Genomic DNA, 19584 nt, shown 5'->3' on the forward strand with positions numbered 1-19584 from the left:
ATAATGCTGCTGTGAAGAGTCATATACAAGTTTTTCTCTAAACATATCTTTTCATTTCTCTTGTATGTATATGTAGGAGTGAAACTTCTCAGTCATATGGTAATTCTATTTTTTAGAAAGTTTGAGGAACTGCCAAGCTTTTATACAGTGGCTGCATTATTTTAAATTCCTATAGCAATGTGAAAGGCTCCTGATTTTTCCACATCTTTGCCAACACTTATTATTTTCTATTTTCTTTTTTTTATAGCTATTCTAGTGGGTGTGAATGGCATCTCATAGTTTTTATTTGCATTTTCCTAGAGATTAATGATGTTGAACACCTTCTCATGTGTTGGTTGGCCATCTGTATATCTCTGTGTCTTTTCTGGAGAAATTCCTTCCTTTGGAGATATTCTATTCCAATTCTTTGGAGAAATTTTATTTAAGTCCTTTGTCCATTTTTAAACTGGGTTATATGACATATATTGTTTAGTTTTAATATTTCCTTATATATCCTGGATATTGGACCTTTATCAGATATTTAACTGGCAACTATTTCCTCCCATTCTGTGGGTTGTCTTTTTACTTTCTTTATAAAATCCTTTAATACACAAAAATCTTTCATTTTAATGAAGTTCAATTTGTCTTTTTTTCTTTGGGTGCCTGTGATTTAGGTGTCATATCAAAGAATCATTTGCCAAAGCCAAAGCTATAAAAATGTACCCCTGTGTTTTCTTCTAAGAGTTTTGTAGTATTAGCGCTGACATTTAGGTTTTTGATTCACTTTGAATTAATTTTTCCCTATGGTGTGAGGTAGGGGTCCAAATCCATTTTTTGGCTCGGGGATATGCAGTTATCCCATACTGTTTGTTGAAAGGATGATTCTTTTCCTCCATTGAATGGTCTTGGAAACCTTGTCAAAGATCAATTGACCATTGATTCTGCGTGTATTTTTGGGCTCTCAGTTCTATTCCGTTGTTTTAAATATCTATCCCTATCCCACTACCACACTGTCTTGGTTACTGTAGCTTTGTAGTAAGTTTTGAAATTGAGAAGTGTGGGTCTTCCAACTTTGTCCTTTTTCAGGATTGTTTTGGCTATTTGGGTCCCTTGCATTTCATATGAGTTTTAGGATCAGGTTGTACTTTTGTGCATAAAAAGAAATTGGAATTTTGATAAGGATTGCATCGAATCTCTAATTCAATTTGGGGGGTATTTGTATTGTAGCAATATTGTTTTCCATACCATGAATATGGGATGTCTCTTTATTTATTTATTTATTTACTTATTTTTATGGATCGTATGGTAGTTTTATTTTTAATTGTTTGAGGAACCTCCATAGTAGCTATACCAACTTAGAATACCACCAACAGTGCATGAGGTTTCCCTTTTCTCCACATCTTCACCAACACTTGTTATTTGTTGTTTTTTTGATAATAGCCATTCTGAGAGGTGTGAGGTGGTATCTCATTGTTGTTTTGATTTGTATTTGCCTGATGATTTGTGATACTAAGCATCTTTTCATGTGTCTGTTGGCCATCAGTATGTCTTCTTTGGAAAATGTCTATTCAGATCCTCTGCCCATTTTTTAATCGGGTTGTTTTTTCTTTTGATGTTGAGTTGTATGTGTTCTTTGTACATTTTAGATATTAACCCCTTATTGGAAATATCTTTTGCAAATATCTTCTCCCATTCAGTAGGCGACTTTTTCATTTTGTTGATAGTTTCCTTTGCTGTGCAAAAGCTTTTTAGTTTGATACCGTCCCATTTGTTTATTTTTGCTTTTGTTTCCCTTGCCTGAAGAGACATATCCAAAAAAATATTGCTAAGACTTATTTAAAAGAGAGAACTGCCTATGTTTTCTTCTGGGAGTTTTATGATTTTAGGCCTTATATTTAAGTCTTTAATCCATTTTGAGTTTATTTTTGTATATGGTGTGAGAAAGTAGTACAGTTTTATTCTCTTTCTATTTATTTAGATCTTATTTAATACAACAGTGTTCCATAGTTTTCACTGTAAAAGTCATGCACATCTTTTGTAAAATTAATTCTAATGAATAAGCTAATTGTTAAACTAATTAATAAAACTAGTATTTTATTCTTTTTGATGCTATTTTAAATTGAATTGTTTTCTTAATTTAATTTCAGAATGTTCACTACTAGTATATAGAAATGCAACTAATTTTTGTATATCCCTCTAGTATGCTGAAATCTGGGTGACCTAGTTTATTAGCTATAACAGATATTTTTAATGGATTTTTGAACTTTCAATATATAAGCTCATGCCATGTGCAAATAGAGATAGCTTTGTGTCTTCTTTTCCATTGTAGATGGGTTTTATTTCTTTTTCTTATCTAACTGTTCTGGCTGTAACCTCCAGTACAATGTTGTATAGAAATTATGAGAGCAGACATCCTTGTCATGTTCCAGATCTTAGGCAAAAGTGTTCAGTCTTTCACCATTAAGTATGATGTTAGGGACTTCCCTGGTGGCAAAGTGTTAAGAATCTGCCTGCCAGTGCAGGGGACACGGGTTCGAGCCCTGGTCGGGGAAGATCCCACATGCTGCAGAGCAACTAAGCCCGTGCACCACAATTACTGAGCCTGCACTCTAGAGCCCGCAAGCCACAACTACTGAAGCTCGCGTGTCTAGAGCCTGTGCTCTGCAACAAGAGAAGCCACCGCAATGAGAAGCCCACGGACCGCAACAAAGAGTAGCCCCCACTCGCCACAACTAGAGAAAGCCCATGTGCAGCAACAAAGACCCAATGCAGCCAAAAATAAATAAATAAATAAATTTATTAAAAAAAAGAAAAGTATGATGTTAGCTGTGAATTTTTCATAAATGGCCTCTATCAGGTAGAGGAAGGTCTCCTCTATTTCTAGTCTGTTGAACGTTTTTGTCATGAAAGGGTGTTGCATTTTTTTCAATTTTTTCTGCATCTATTGGGATGATCATATGTTTATTCTATTGATATGATGTATTACATGAATTGATTTTTCTGTTCTACTAACTGGGATAAATCTCACTTGATTATAATGTATAACCCTTTTTATATGTTGTTGCATTCAGTTCTCTTGTATTTTGTTGAGGATTTTTGCCTCTATATTTATAAGGGATATTGCTCTATAATTCCCTTTCCTTGTGATGTCATTGTCTGGCTTTTGTATAAGAGAAATACTGGCCTCATAGAATGAGTTATAAAGTATTCGCTTCTCTTCTGTTTTTTTGGAAAATTTGAGAATGATTGGTATTAATTCTTCTTTATATTTTTAGCAGAATTCACCAATAAATATATTGAGTCCTCAGTGTGTCTTTGTTGGAAGTTGTAATTATCATCATCCTCATCATCACTCAGTCTTCTTAGCTAATAGGTCTATTACTTCTTGAGTCAGTTTGGTAGTTTGTGCATTTACAGGAGTTGTTCCATTTCATCCAGGCTATCTGATTTGTTGGCATACAAATGTTCCCTGGTGTTCCCTTACAGCCTTTTTCATTTCTGTAAGGTCAGCATAATGTCTCCTCTTTCATTCCTTAGTTTGTGTCTTCTCTCTCTCTTTTATACATTGCTTGCCCATCAACATAGATTTATATTTATTATTTATAATTATTGCTTTATGTATCTGTCTTTTATATCAGATTAAAAATACAAGGAGTTACAAACAAACATACATTTATTCTTTTATATTTACCTATTTAGTCTCCTTTACTGGTTCTCTTTATTTCTTCATGTGGACTCGAGTTATTATCTAGTGTCTTTCTATTCAGCCTGAAGGGCTCCCTTTAGCATTTGTTGTAGGGTATGTCTGCTCATGACAGACCCTTTTAATTTTTATCTGCAGGTTTCTTAATTTCTCCTTCTTTTTTTTTTTTTTTCTGGCCACACAGCACGGCATGCAGGATCTTAGTTCCCTGACCAGGGGTTGAACCTGTGCCCCCTTGCATTGGAAGCACGGAGTTTTAACCACTGTGCCACCAGGGAAGTCCCCTCTCCTTCATTTTAAAGGGTAGTTTTTCTGGATATAGAGTGGTTGAAATGTTTTTTTTCTTTCAGCACTTTCAATATGGCACCCCACTGCCTTTTGGAATCCATGGTTTCAGATGTTAATCTCATTTGTGATAACTTGTACATGATGGATTGCTTCTGTCTTGCTGCTTTCAAGATCATCTCTTTGTTTTTGTCTTCGGATAATTTCATTATGATGTATCTAGGTGTACATCTATAAATTTATTCTACTTGGAGTTTGTTGAGCTTCTTGAATGTATAGAATAATGGTTTTCATCAAATTTGGGAATTTTTCAGCCAATATTTTTTGAAATATTATTTCTGACTCTTTCTCTCTCTCCTCGCCTTCTGGGACTCCCAGTATGTGTAATGCTGGTACATCTGATGGTGTCCCACAGGTTTCTGAGGCTCTTCTCCTTTTTCTTCATTCTTTTTCTTTCCAGTCCTCAGATGGGTACTCTATTGACCTAGCTCAAAGTTCATTGATTCTTCTGCCAACTGGAGTTGCTGTTGAATCCCTCTGGTGAGTTTTTCATATCAGTTATTGTACTTTTTAACGTCAGAATTTCTATTTCGTTCCTCTTTATAATTTCTCACTCTTTACTGATAATTTCTATTTGGTGAGACATCATTCTCAAACTTTCCTTTAGTTTTTAGGCATAGCTTCCTTTTGCTCCTTGAACGTATTTGCTCCGTGGGTCTAGACAGCCCCTCGTGTGCACTTCCTCAGCGACAGTTTCTATTGTTTGCCTCCTTTTCTGTGTATGGGTCACACTTTCTTGTTTCCTTGCATGATTCATACTTTTCTTTTTTTGTTGAAAACGGGTTATATGAACATTATAAGGTGATCCCTCTAGAAACCAGATTCTCTCCCCTTCCCAGGATAACTTTTTATTGCTGCTTACAGCAGGCATTTTTATTTGTGTTTTACTGACTTCCTGGATGAGTTCTGTAAATTCTGTATGTATTATTTGTCATTTGTAGCCGTTGACGTCTCCATACAGTTAACTTAGTTGTCAACTAATGATTGGACAGAGATTTCCTTAAATGTCTGGAACCAAATTATTTCCCAGTCTTTGAACAGGAGCTCTGTGTGTGTGTGTGTGTGTGTGTGTGTGTGTGTGTGTGTTTGGACACACCTTCAGTACTCAGCCAAGAAGTATACAACTCTGTCTTAGCTTCACTCCTTCACTGAGCCTCAAGATCAGAACAGAGGTGAGAACTTAGGTCCTTTTTGGACCTTTCCTGAGCCTGTGCACAGCGTAGGCGTGCACAAGGACTTCTCAATTCCCAGGACTGTGGCAATTCCCTTCTCTAGCCTTTCCTTCCAAGGTTTTTGGTTTGTGAGTTTTTTGCCCCAAATGTTATCTATCATCCAGGCAGCAGCAAGGAAAGCATTAGCCTGTAACAGTTTTAGACAAATGCTTTAGCACGGGCCGGTTCTGCATCAGGTAAAACAAAGACAAGCCTTTTGAGCCAGTCTTCCAGGGAGACATCAGATAGGTCAAAATAAATGATTAAAATTCTTGTAAATGAGGTCTGTTCTGCTCCATCCAGTATAGGTGATGCAGTGAATTATTTTCACGGCTACCACTGAGCAAGGGAGTTGGCAATGGGAATGGGGTGACTCAGACACCAAAAATCTCGTGGTTCTCACTGAGATTCAGCTGTTTTGTTGAGTAAATGTTCTTATGGTTCCTATAACCCTTTAATTAATTTTCCGACTTCTGAAAAAAAGCGAATTCTGACAGTTCAGGCCAATTTTTCATTGCTTTTATGGAGGGGCAGAAGTTGGAGTTTCTTATTTTTCTGCTGCTTTCTCCTTACTCTTGTGACTTATTTCTTCAGCTGAATGTCAGAGTTATTTATTCATATTGAGGTTTTGACTTGGATTACATTCAATTCATAGATCAATTTTCAGTGAATTGAGGTCTTTATAATTTTGAAGATTTCATTCAAGAACATGATATGCTTTTCTGCTTATGTGTCTCTTTGTAAGTTATTTAAAAATATATAGTTCTTTTACAAATTTTAGGTTTATCCCTTCTTTACTTTTATTTTATTTAAAATATTTATAATAGATAAGTATATAATAAATATGTATGCATATTTATATTTATTTTATAATAATGAAATAGTCCATGAAGTCTATTTTTCTATTATATTTCCTAAGAATATATTGTTGGTATGAGAAAAATCTGTCAATTTGCAGATAATTCTTTCGTCCAATATTTTTATTCACATGGCATCCTTGATATTTTTTAAGTAAACACGCAAAGAGTGATAATTTTGACACCTATTTCCAAATTTATGGTCCTTATTTTATTCTATTCCAATATTTTATTAGATAACATTCCCAAGTACTATTATATCAGTGTGGTGGTAGCAAGCATTCTTGTTTGATTCTGACATGTTTTAGATGTAGTTTTTAAAATTATAAAACAATAAATTTCTAATGATAGAGAAGTTTCAGTAACCATAGATATGATATATATGAGTTTAGCAGAAATATCTGCAGAGTTCAAAAATTAAGCGTGCTTCTTATTGTTGGCTTGAATTTTCTCCCACTGTTTATAAGTAGAATCTTGTTTCACTATTATTCTTTCCCCCTTTTCTTTTTTATTGTGAAATATAATATATTGAAGACATGTATATAAAACAAATGTGTACACCTCAGTGATTTATCATTGAGCATTGTTCCAATAGGTACAGAACCTATTTCCATTTCCATATTTCCAATGGATATTTCCATTTCCAATGGATATTTCCTATATCCATTTCTCCAAAAATATATTTGGTATTCTAGCTTTTATGATCATCACCTCCTTGGCTTTATTTTTAATTTTAAAAACATACATCCCTGGGGCTTCCCTGGTGGCGCAGTGGTTGAGAATCTACCTGCCAATGCAGGGGACACGGGTTCGAGCCCTGGTCTGGGAGGATCCCACGTGCTGTGGAGCAGCTGGGCCCATGAGCCACAACTACTGAGCCTGCGCGTCTGGAGCCTGTGCTCCGCAACAAGAGAGGCCGCGATAGTGAGAGGCCCGCACACCGCGATGAAGAGTGGCCCCTGCTTGCCACAACTAGAGAAAGCCCTCGCACAGAAACGAAGTCCCAACACAGCCATAAATACATAAATTTAAAAAAAATACTTAAAAAAAAAATGACTCCCTTCTTTATAAAAAAGAAAAAAATCCCTAAAGCATATATATATTCTTGTTTTTGAACTTTTTATACATGATACACAGTATATTTTCCTTTGTTTTTATACTTACAAATAATGCTGTCTTGCACATTCTCACACATGTCTCTGTTGTTTATGTAACTAGGGCAGGAATTGATGGGTCATAGGCTTGTGTATTTTTAACTATAGTAAATAAAGCCAGTTTTCCAAAAATGTTGTGCCGATTTAAAGACCCGTCATCCCTGAATGAGATTTTTCAGTAGCTCCATATACTCACCAACACTTAGTGGTTTTTTTTTTAATTAATTAATTAATTTGTTTTTATTTTTGGCTGTGTTGGGTCTTCGTTGCTGTGCGTGGGCTTTCTCTGGTTGTGGCAAGCGGGGGTTACTCTTCATTGTGGTGGGCAGGCTTCTCATTGCGGTGGCTTTTCTTGCTGCGGAGCACGGGCTCTAGGCATGCAGGCTCAGTAGTTGTGGCACGTGGGCTCAGTTGTTGTGGCTGGCGGGCTCTAGAGCACAGGCTCAGTAGTTGTGGCTCTCAGGCTTAGTTGCTCCGCGGCATGTGGGATCCTCCCGGACCAGGGCTCAAACCCATGTCCACTGCATTGGCAGGTGGACTCTCAACCACTGCGCCACTAGGGAAGCCCCTCGACGTTAAATTTTAACACATGCTATTTCTCCATCTATTGAAATGATCATGTGTTTTTTTCTCTTTTTTAAACTAACCTTTATTCTTAGAGTAAATCCAACTTGGTCTTAATGTATTACACTTTTAATATACTGAGGGATTTATTTGGATAATAATTTATTTTGCATTTAAAAAATTTATGTTCACAATTGAGTGGGGCATATATATAATTTTTTTCTTATAAGACTTTTGTTAGTTTTTCATTGTGTAGGTGTTGATTTTATTGTTTTCTCTCTTAATTCAACCTGAAGTAAAGTGAGTCTTATCTAGATCTGGAATTTGTCAACAGTCAGACTGTGTGGACTGCCAATTGACCATCACTTCTTCATTAGTTATCTGTCAAGTAGCTCTGAGATAACAGCTAGAAGCTACTGGGAAATGCACTGTCCAGTGGGGGCTCTGCTGGACAAAAGGGTTTCCCATTTCTTACCTGTGCTCTCGGGCACCTTAATTCTCAGAGTGGTAAGAACAGAGAAAATGTCCAACTTTTTTATTGCTGCCTCTGTATCTTTTAGTACAGGACCTGGCAAATAGTAGACCCTTGATATATAGTAAGTAGGTCTACAAATGAATGACTGACTACAATTTCTAGCACATTTACTGTTAGAGATATTCCTTTAGAACCTCATTTATAAGTGGTGTACTGCTCAAAATGTCCTATTCTAGTCCTAGACTCTCCTACTTAGGCCTAGTTATTTTCTGGAAGTTATTGTCTCTGAATATATGTGAATATGTCAAAGTGGACAAATTCTTATCAGGGACTGAACAGTGGGGTTCTCAACATAGAATTTTAAAACATGGCTACGAATTATTTGATGCTTCTTTCATGAAGAGGCGAGTGCCTGTCCCTTCCTTATGAATCTGGGTGTTCTTATGACTGTTTTGAGCAAAGACGCATGACCACAGGATCCATATGCTTTAAGGCCCAACATGGAAGCCCATCCAGCTTCTACTCTGTCCGCTAGAATGTTTGCTCTTGGACTCTGAGCCCCGCCGTGGAAGCCTCGCCAGGCTAAGGTTACCTCCTTTCAGAGGCTGTGTCGGTGCCCCTTCAGCAGCACAGCTGAGCCCAGCAGGGGGACAGCGACCAGTGCAACATGGAGCAGAGGGGTCCCCCACCTGGACTTGCCCGGCTTCTGACCCACAAAACCAGGAAATATGAGAAAATGGGTATTATTTTAAACGGCTAAGTTTTGGGGTAGCTTGTAATGCAACAATTGGAACATCTTTGGATATTTTTTCACATATTCTTTATTTCGTGAAGATATATTTTCTTAGTCTATTTCCATTTCCTTTTGAGTTGGTGGTGATTTTGTCCATATTTTGGCATTCCCATTTCTTAGTTTTTTACACTGTCTCTTTTCTCTCTCTTAATAGACGTTGTTTTAAGATGAAGAGACTATGATGGGACTACTAGGCAGGCACTGATTTTTCCATATTTTCTCTTGAAACAGTGAACATGACCTTCTGTTAATATAAAATCAAAGGTGATTCAAGCCATTATATCTAATATTTAAAAAAGCAAAAATAGACAGATGGTTCTATTGCATCCAATGTTGCAATGCTCATGTTTGCAGGCTTTAAACAAGTTTTAAATAACATAATTAAAATCTGCTTGTGTGTAGTCTGGAAAGCCAGTGTGATTTCTTGACGGTCTCTTGCTAGCTGTTATTACACATTTCTTTGCCTTACTAATTCTATTTTCCTCTAGAATAAAGCAGCTAAATGGAATAACACAATTTGAAGTTCCTTTTGGGATCCGTGATTATACTTCTCTTTTGTTAACTCATTCGATTTTAAAATTTAATTTAACTTTTTGGTCATTTAAGAGATCACATTATGAGTAGGTTTTGAAATGTTTGACTTTTTAACTCTGCCTTTCCTACATTAAAATAATCTAAACAATTGATTGACTTTGTGAACTAGAACACAAAGCTAATGCCTTAGGTAAAACCTCTCATAGACCCTATGGGAAAGAGCAACAAAAAGGACCCACCATGGGCTTGACCCTTGAATTGAATTGTTAGTTTCAGGAAGACAGTGTAATTTGTTTATAGTGAAAGCTTCCTGTTAGTTTTTTTGTTGTTTTGTTTTTCTTTTTTTTTAAGCCAGAAAATTGGGTGTGAACTGCTAATGACTAAAACTTGACGTTTGGTTTTTTTCCTTCTATCAGGGCAAACAAGCAGCCAGGAGGAGTAGAAGAATTAGTATTGGATAATTTCATAATTTTTAAAGACTGAAGCAACAGAATGACTTGCTTTGTTAATTTAACAATAATATATTACAAGAGAAATGGCTTGCTTAAGGTTGTCTCAAAACTTACCATTGGAAGCTTGAACAGTTGATACTAGAGAATCCACTTACGGTTCCATTTCTGTTATCAGTTTACCTTAAAGAAAAATTCCCTGAGTGAGGCCTGGGGATAATAACATTCTGCTGAGCTGCTGATTCCAGGGTGAAGAACTCTAAAAACTACAACAGTTAAACGTTATTTAGGAATTTACTTCAGTTCCATTTAAAGTTGAAATAGCATTTTGTTGTCTAAAGGCAAAAAGTATTGGATTACCAAAGTGTAGTTTGACAAAACAATGAGCTATTGACATTGGAAGAGCAATTTTTAAATGTATATTGTGTCATTCCTGCTTCTCTATGTAGAAGGAAATAGCATAATGTTTTGTAAATGCTCAGTAAAGCTATTTTTGCCATAATTTGGACTGAAGGCCTTTGAAATAAATAATGTAAACTGCCACCTGTAGACATACGGCTGTGGTGAAGACCCTGAACAGGCCCTGCTTTTCCCAGCCCTGGCGTTTTATAACGGCTCCACCTCCCTTTCAGGACAGCAGTAAACTAATGGCCATGGTTCGCTGTGTTTAAGACTACAAAACAGGAAGTTATCCATCCATCCATCCACACATTTTTCTGTGAATGACAATTTAAAACCATGTAAGATGATGACAGATATAGGCATTAGCTAAAACTACTAAGTATAATTTGGGGACTAAGGTGATATCTAGAGCAAAGGTTAGAAAACTTTTTTTTGGGTGAAGGACCAGATAGAAAATATTTTAGGTGTGGGCCAGGAGGAAAATTGAGGATATTACGTATGAACTTATATAATAAGAAAGGAAAGGAAACAAATCTCAACAATGTTTTCACTAGCGACTTTCAAAATGTAATTATAAAATTGAGTGCAATTTTTGTTGTAATGCAGATCTGCAGATGAGAAGAATGAAACAATATTTTTTGGGAGGGGTAATATTGTATTTAATTGGGGTTCAAAGTTAACATTCCTTATATCAAAATTAATTGCAAATGTTCATCTGTTAATGCTTATCTGTAATGAAATTCTACATTTTTCATTGTTGAAAATTTCTTTTCACACAGATAGGTATTACCAAATGCTGATATCAACCCACAAGTATTTGATTTTAATTGAGCATATTCATTCCTTGGCAGGTAGTCATAGAATTCCGTTAGATTTTACTCTTGATATTTGTCTGTTAATATTTCATTAAGTTGCAGATTAATCACCTTCAGTTGAAGGTTAGGTAGGAGCTCTTAACATGCAGCTAAATGGATTTTGAATTGTGGAAATTTCTTTTGCCCTGCTGGAACTGTTACTATAGTCTGAGCTTGGGAAATATGTCTGCTTCCAATGTATATGGGAATGGAGATCTCACTTCTTGTTTTGACTTCTGACAGCATGGGAAATGTACAAACCCTCTGTTACTTTCGATTCAAACATTAGTTGTCATCAAAATGACTTTAGTGCAGTATAACTTTTGCATGTAAATATTGTTTTGCCTTGTAATTTTAGGTTGAATTATTAAGACACAGTATCAAGCTAATTCCACAGTTCTTCAGTGTTTGATAAAAATGGTGGAAGGCAGTTTTCATTTAGAAAACTTTGTCTCCACCTTGAACTCAACAGCTGCAATAGAGCTTTACTGGTGCTGAGTTGCTGGGCTGCTGTGTGGTGAGCAAGTCAGTGCTCAGCTTGTATTTCTGACAGACTTCACAGCCCTGGGGAAGATTAGGTAACCAGAGCATTAAAGCTCACCATTGTCACTGCAGGTTCAGTGAGACAGGATAGATCAAAATACCTTCTGCAAAGTAGGTAATAAATAACCCTAAGCTTCACACACTTTACATTCTCAAAAGTGTTGTCAAGCTTTTCCCTCCACAGGTTTTACCACCAGCAGTTATAACACATCTTAGTGGATTCTTCAGGTTGTACCAAATCCATGTTTGTCTCAACTTCTTTTGAAATATTCTCATCTGTAGTTGATCCAGGCTGACTATTGACTGAGACTAATTCTTCAGTCACTTTGAATTACTGACTTCTTAAGTCAACAACAACATTTGAGAAAATATTATCAGTAACATTTGTTGGCTCGTCAGGAGTCGAGGAACAGCTCTTGAGATAATTTTCTTTGTTGTTAGTGAACTATTGGTGTTGCCACAATGTCCTCAATTCTTCAACATCCTTGAGTCGAAAGGCTAACAATCTTCCATGAGCTTATTTGCTGGGGCCCATTTCCATGGCTGCTGCAATCAACCGTGATCTACTTAACTCACAATTGGTTAATTGTTCTGCTTTGTTGAGATACTCTGCTTTAAACTTTCTTCCTTTTCTGACCATGCCATCTGTGAGTTCTGATGAGCCTCGGTCTGGCCTGTGGGTGGACGAGGCATCCTTTGGGCTCAGCTCAAGTGTCATGGCAAAACAAGCACGATGTTGTAACGGTTCTGTAACACAACTATCCACACACCCCCGCACCCCAATCTGGCTCACTGAGTCCACTTTTCTTTTCTTTTCTTGTTTTGACAAGGAAATAGAACATCATGGTACGGAGTGTGCGGGGGGCTTGAAACGCTGCCGATTGATATTGCACCGCGTGGCGTGTGGTGCAACAAGCACAACGTGAGCCATGGGACCCACATCAGGTGCCCACCACAGCCACCCCCTCTGCATCATGGCAGCAAGTATCCACTGACAACATGGGAGCACGTGGATGTGACTTTCTTTGTGGACGCTGGAATTTGAACTTCACGCCATTTTCGTGGGTTACAAAAATATTCCCTAATTTTTTTCAACCACTTGGAAACGTAAAAGGGGCTCTTAGCTCACTGGCCTGTACAAAAGCAGGCAGTGAGCAGGGCTGGTTCCTGAGCCCAGTTTGCGGACTCACGGAGGAAAGTCGCAGAGAAGTCAGGTGCAGTTTGCAGTCAGCAAATGGGGAGGAGAGGACTCCATCCCAGGTAAAGGATCCAGGAGCTTGACCCGGCGTCACACACGCTCTGGTTATGCACCCATGTCACGCCTTCACTCAGCTAAAGGTCAGAATTGTAGGAAGTGTGAAGGGTGGAGCTTGCGTGGGGCACCTCTGTTCTGCATCGCTCGCCCGCTTGCGGGCCCACCATGAGCCTGCAGACTGTGGATGTTCCTGCTGCAACCTCAGCGTCTCACGGACACTCTGCCTCTACCTTTCTCCCCTCCACCTCCTCTCAATAGGTCAGGTCAGAAAAAGGGCAAGAAAGGAGGAAAACACGCTGCTTTGGGGTTACACGTCCAATTTTGTGCATGCCTTATTCTTAACCAAGTCTGTTAAGGAAGAAGGTCAGAGACCCAAGGTAGAATTTGGAAAATCAAATCTTAAATGGAAAGAACAGTGTTTTTCAGAATTCAAAATATTTTAATTTTAAAAAAAAAATCATAAATAATTTAAAAAGTTATGTTTACCTTGATGTTATTTACATCATTAGAAATGTAAGCAGTGTTGTTTGAACTAAGTTCTAATCCATGCAGAGATGCAATAAATGCAGAGTTAATATGCTGCATAGTAAGATATTTTTAAAGTCCATGGGCCTCAGTAAGTGATAAAGACACGTTTTCAGAATATTAAGTTAATGCGTGGAGTCTGAATCAAATCAGGAGAGCAGCGTGGAAACAGTCTGGTCAGTGCCCCACGCGTATCCCAGGCTAGAAAGGGCACACCTGGTCTACAGCATCCACTCCACTTCTGTACAATCTAGCAATGCAAGGTACCGGAAGACCCAGTGTAACAGAGGCGTACTTTTTGAAGATGACAACTGTAGGTATTTTTCCCTACTCTACCTATGTTTGCCTGTACCGCTGCATTCCTATCTTGTGAATGTGCTTCTGTAAACTCACTGGGCCCTGCTTCCTCTTTTAAGTCTTGGAATCACTGCATTTGCCCTCATTCAAGCAGGCTTGCTCTTCATTCGGTACAGTGTTCTGATTTCTTTGTGCTTCCAGACAGCAATTACGAGGAGAGGCAGGGTTTAGAGATTACAATTCAGACATTTGGAAAAGTTCTTACTATTGTCTGTTCAGATAGGCACCAACAAGCCCCTTGAGTTTTCTTTTTTGATCACTTACTTCGAGTCCTGTCAGCGTGTGAATGGGTTAGAATTTGCAGTTGCTCAGTGTTTGTTATGAAGGTCAGAGGCCTGTGATGGCACACGGATTATTACGTGCATTCTGATGATTGTCTCCCTGGAAATGACAGACGTCGTGGTGTGCGCCAGTTTTCTTCCATCAAAGGGAAACGTGACTAAAATGGAAAAATTAGTGCTTGGACGTCCTCCAGGTGTAGCTTCTAAAGTTGCAGCATTTCAATTTTTAGCTCAGATGAAATACTGCACATTTGCAGAGAAATTGCAATTCCACTGAAGACAGGAAGATGTTCTAAAAGTGCAGATGTACACCCTAGGGTTAACTTCTGGAAGCTCTGTCTATCAGTTTAACAGCTTGCAAGGTGTTCGTAGCAGTTATATCCTCCATATACACGTAGCGCCTAAGGCGGGGTCTGGCTGGCGTGCCGCAGAGCACAGCGCTTCTTCAAGTGTGGTCCCGGGGCCAGCAGCGCCAGCCTCATTCAGGAGCCTGTTAGATGCAGACTCTTCCCACCACCGCGCCCCCTGCCCCGTCCTCCTGAACCAAAAGACCTGGGGGTCGGGCCCAGCGAGCCATATGTAATCAGCTCTCCAGGTGATTCTGGCCACACAACGTCTGAGGGCCACTGGGGCGATGGTTAAGGGGACTGGGTCTGTCAGCCCTTCTCAGACTTCAGGGCCTTCAGAGAACCTGAGATCCTGGAAGACACAGATCTCATTCAATGGATCTGGGTGGGCCAGGACCCTGCCTTTCTAACAAGCTCACGAGCGATGTTCACTGCTGCTGGCCCAGGGAGACGCCTGGGCCGGGGAGTGCCAGCCGTCTACTTGGGGCTGAGTCTCAGCTCCGCCCTGCGACCCGTCACTTAGATGGTCCGCGTCCTGCGGTGGGGTCAGTGTGTGCGTACGTCTGAGGGAAGGGCTCTTGCTGCTGCAGCCCCAGTGGGCTGAGGTTGGTGGCTTCGTCCAGGTGGCCGCGGGCACACCAGGGAAATCACTCAACATTAACTTTCTCTCTCTGTCCAAAGAGACCCCCTGAGTGGAGCTAGATCTTGACAATTAGCAAGTGATTTTTAACTGACTGGAACTTATCACCATCTTAAGAAGACTCTATAATAACTTGACTAGCAAAGTTAAGGCTGATACATTTTTATATAATCGGTATTCGTTGCCATAGGCAAATTTGCTCACCTGTGGCCTGGTCATTGTCACATGGAACCCCATGTGCCACTTATTATGAGGAATGACAGCCAAGTAATACTGTCTTTGTTGATAGATCTCATCTGAGGATCTCTGGCAAATTACACAAAAAGTAGAAGATAAAGGTTTCGTTTCTTTTGTAGAAACCCTAAGCCTAGAATAATTGATTTTTATAAAAGCTTTGAGAGGATGTTAAGAGTGGGTAACAAGATACCTTCATCTAAGACAGAAGCCTGCTATGCTTCCCAACGTTATTATGAATGTATTCTAATATACATCAAAGTTGAAAGAGTTTTGCAGTAAGCAGTTGAATTCCCATTATTTCGATTCTGGGATTAATATTTTACCACATTTGCTTTATCACGTAACTATCCATCTACCTTTCTCTTTATCCACTCAATAATCCATCTGATTTTTGATGCATTTCAAAAGAAATTTGACACATCAGTACACTTCCTGCCAATACCTCAGTATCTGTGCTTTTAACCAGTTACTACCATTTTAAACTAGAATTTTGTCCCACTTATTGGCAAACCTCCCTTTTAAAGGCATAGGAGCCCAGCATGCTATACCAAGGACATAATAAAAAATAGACGGGCTTTTAAATTTGTGGCTTTTGGGCTGAAATCTTGTGTAAGTGTCAAGCTAGGTTGATATGGGTTTAAAATAATGAGAAAAAGATCATTAATGATTGGAGTTTAATTGACAATTGGTTCTTCTGCTTTATGTAGCTGTGGGAATACTGGGCAGACCCAGGAAATGACAGCAGACATTAAAAATGTCAGCTGGCTACAGGCACTGAAAAGTCCCCAAGACATGTAGCTAACACATTTAAGTTTGCATTTTTTTTTCCCAAGCTCTCTCATCTTCATTCCAAAAGAAGGAGCATGTAATGAGCTGATGGATGACAGGCTGTAATGTCTGGGGATGGGTCTTGGAAGCCGGAGAGAGAATCGTATTCCCTGAATGCCTGCACTCATATTTCTTCCCAGAAACGTTTACACAGCATACGGGTGAGGGACCGGTCACCCATCATTAGCTTGGTGAGGACCATCCTCCTGACCCGAGTATGAATACATTTGTAATGTCTTCAGCTTTGGACCCATTAGTACCTACCCTCGATCTGAGTTTCTCTTATTTTTTCAGGAGGTTACATTGTGGCAATTGGCTGTACACCCTTCAGAGTTTTCTTGGTGGTGGTTGTACGTGTGACCCCCCTCAGTGACCCACCGCATTCATTAACCTCGGGAACACCTTCACTCTTACCCTTGCACTTGAGCTGTCGTCTGAAGGCTTGAGAGGTTTTCCCAGCTGGACATCCCAATATTTTCAGCCCAACTCCTCCACTCATGACGTGACCAGAGACGTCTTGCTTACGGGCACAGCCAGAGAAGCACTTGGCAGGTGTCTTTGACCCGTGTGTTCTGATAAAGCTCAGGACAGGACAACAATCTGATCTTCCCTTTGGCCAGGTGCACATTTCACAGGACGAGCTACTGGGATTTCAGGGGCCCTACCAAAAGTTTTCTTTGACCTACAGAAGACTCAGCTAACCTCCTGAATCTCAGTTCTTAGTTGCTATCCAAGAACGGGCAGCATAAGGGCCCCGAAGACATCCCTGTGCAAATCCCCAGAACCTGTGAATATGTGACTGCACGTGGCAAAGGGGGATTAAGACAGGTGGAACGAGGGGCGCTAATCAACCGAACTTGAAGTTGAGATTTTCCTGGATCATCCAGGTGGGCCCAGTATAGCCACAGCGTCCTTAAGGGGGAGGTGGACCAAGGCCTGTGTCAGCCCAGAGCAGGAAGGCGGCCCGGCTGGCACCTCGATCTTAGCCCCGTGGGGCCCGTTCTGGACGTCTGGCCTGCAGAGCTGTATGGTGACAGGCTGATGCTGGCTGAGGCACAAAGTCTGTGCTCGTTTATTTTCGGCAGCAGTGGCAGTGGTGTCGAGCAGGCCTCACCAGGTGGGGCCTGAGATGTGGGTGGCCTGCATTCCAGGGACTGTCGAGCCTCAGTTTTGGTGGCAGAACTTTCCAGGGATAAAGGGCATGGGGGCCCGGGGTCCGGTCCCGCCATCTCCTGTCTCGTGCAGTCGGGGTCTTCAGAGGGATCCTGCCTGCGGCGAGGGGGGGTCTCGCACCTGGCCTGCTCTCCTTCGCACGTGTACGCGCCCCCTTCTCTCTCCCTGTCCGCTGGGCCACTCACTCATTCGTCCCATCGTTCATGCCCTCCAGGCGCAGGACTGCGGCTCCAGCCTGCGAGAGGGCTGCAGGTTTGCTGGCCACACGGCCCGGCGAGCGCACGGGCGGCTGGTCGTCAGCCTGGAGTGGTTTTTGGTCCTGTCCTTGGGTTTTGTGCTGGGGAAGCGTCCGGCTGCCGTCTGCAGTAACCAGGTCCCCACCCCCAGCACGGGGACGGGATCACGCCAGGGACACAGCGCTTGACCTGCCTCCCCGCCAGCCTGCGGGGAGCGGCTGCCAGTGGGTCCCACCAGACAGGGCAGCACCAGGCTTCCTGGGTTACCGATCAGCTGCCTTCCAGACACCACTTTCACCTTATCACACGCGTCCTCAATAACTATGGAACAGGATGTGGCAAGATAAAGGGTCAGTTCACACCCCAGTGGTCCAGAGTCACCTAACGAGAATATTCGCATGTCTCAGTGCCCGAGAAAAGTTCGGTTCTTCACACACCTTCACGCGCCGTGGCTCCTGCTTGTCAAAGAGTTCATCGCATTTTCTTCTGTTGGCTAGGTTAATTTTTGTTCAATATCTTTAAGCATAAGATTTTTTCTGAGGGTTGTGTTTGTGGCATAAAGTATTTTATTCATCTTGGCACAATAGCTGGCATGTGGAGGGAGACGGAATACTCTCTGCTGCATGGCCCGGGGGGAGCAGGAATTCCTCAGCTATTGCTAAAAAAAAAAAGATAAACAAAGCTGCGTAAGCAAACCCCCCCAGAGCTCAGTGGCCTGAAACGACCCCTGGTTCTCCCGCTGTGTGGTTGCCTGCTGGCTCCACGCCACTGGGACGCCGGGCGCCTTCCTGCTAGACCTGCAGGTAGCGTGGGTGGATCTGACCTGCCGGATGGCAGGAAGATGCAGGGAGGTGCAGGAATCTCGGGAAACCGTGGCAGGGATTCCAGCTCCTGCAGCCTCGCAGCAGGCGGGATCGTGCACTTGCCAAACGCCACCACCTGCTTCCCGAACCTTGGGAGCCCCATGGCCTCTCTCACCCTGCCATCCCCATCCCACACCAGTGGGTTCTAGACGGGAACCTTGTTCTAGAAACCCTAGGAACTAGAGCGCCCCAGACACCCAGCATCCCTGCAGCGAGGCGTGCACAGAGGGCGGCAGGGTCCCCGTGAGCTCCTGCTCAACCCTTATCTCCAGGCGCCGTCTGGTCCTGGGCCCTGCGGCTGGTGCCACCGCCTGGAGCAGCTGGGGGCTCCTTCTGGTGCAGCCCTGAGGGGCTCATCGCTTCCCCTTGTGCCTCTTCCCCCCCTCTCGCGGACAGGGGTGCAGCACGTCCTCCTCCCGGAGGGGAGAGCCGTCCCCCAGAGCGATGGCACTGAGAAACATGCGGGCCCCTGGATGTTCGGGGTTTTCTTCCCCCCTCTGGCTCACACGCCTCACCTCCAGAGGACGCACAACTTCTGGCTCCAGATCCTATTTGCCTGACACCCTCGAGGCCAGGGACCAGGGGAGGCAGTCAGGTTTCCTGCTGAGTGAAAGACGTCCCAGCTCAGATGCTGAAGGGACACGGCTGTCCCTGCGATGAGAGGATAAGTGGCTCCTGGTAAAAACACACACAGAGCATCTGCCAAGGTTGACAGCCTGCGGCCAGGGGCTTGTCGGCTTGGCGGGCAAGCACGGAACTCCCCTGGAACAGCAAGTTTGCATGTGGTCCCCATCTTGTTAAGCATATAAAATACACCTTTGTTTTCCAAGAGGCATGTATTGCATGCAGGCCAAATCAGGATCATAGGAACTAAAATCTCTTCATTTTCCAAGTGGTTGAGAGCGGCGCTAATCTCTGCCGCCCCCCCGGGAATGCACTGTTGCTTTTGGCTTCGATCTTCTGCTGAGTACGAGTCCAG

The 19584-nt window shown here is 41.6% G+C and overlaps 1 long non-coding RNA gene across 1 annotated transcript in view; it reads left to right on the forward strand.

The window, feature by feature from the left end:
• Positions 1-19584, forward strand: part of LOC309635053 — a 176383-nt gene that overhangs the window by 37726 nt on the left and 119073 nt on the right. The gene's annotated exons all lie outside the window — the stretch shown is intronic.

The sequence above is a fragment of the Balaenoptera borealis genome (genome assembly GCF_965194805.1).
Source record: "Balaenoptera borealis genome assembly, chromosome: 9".
Classification (NCBI taxonomy): domain Eukaryota; kingdom Metazoa; phylum Chordata; class Mammalia; order Artiodactyla; family Balaenopteridae; genus Balaenoptera; species Balaenoptera borealis.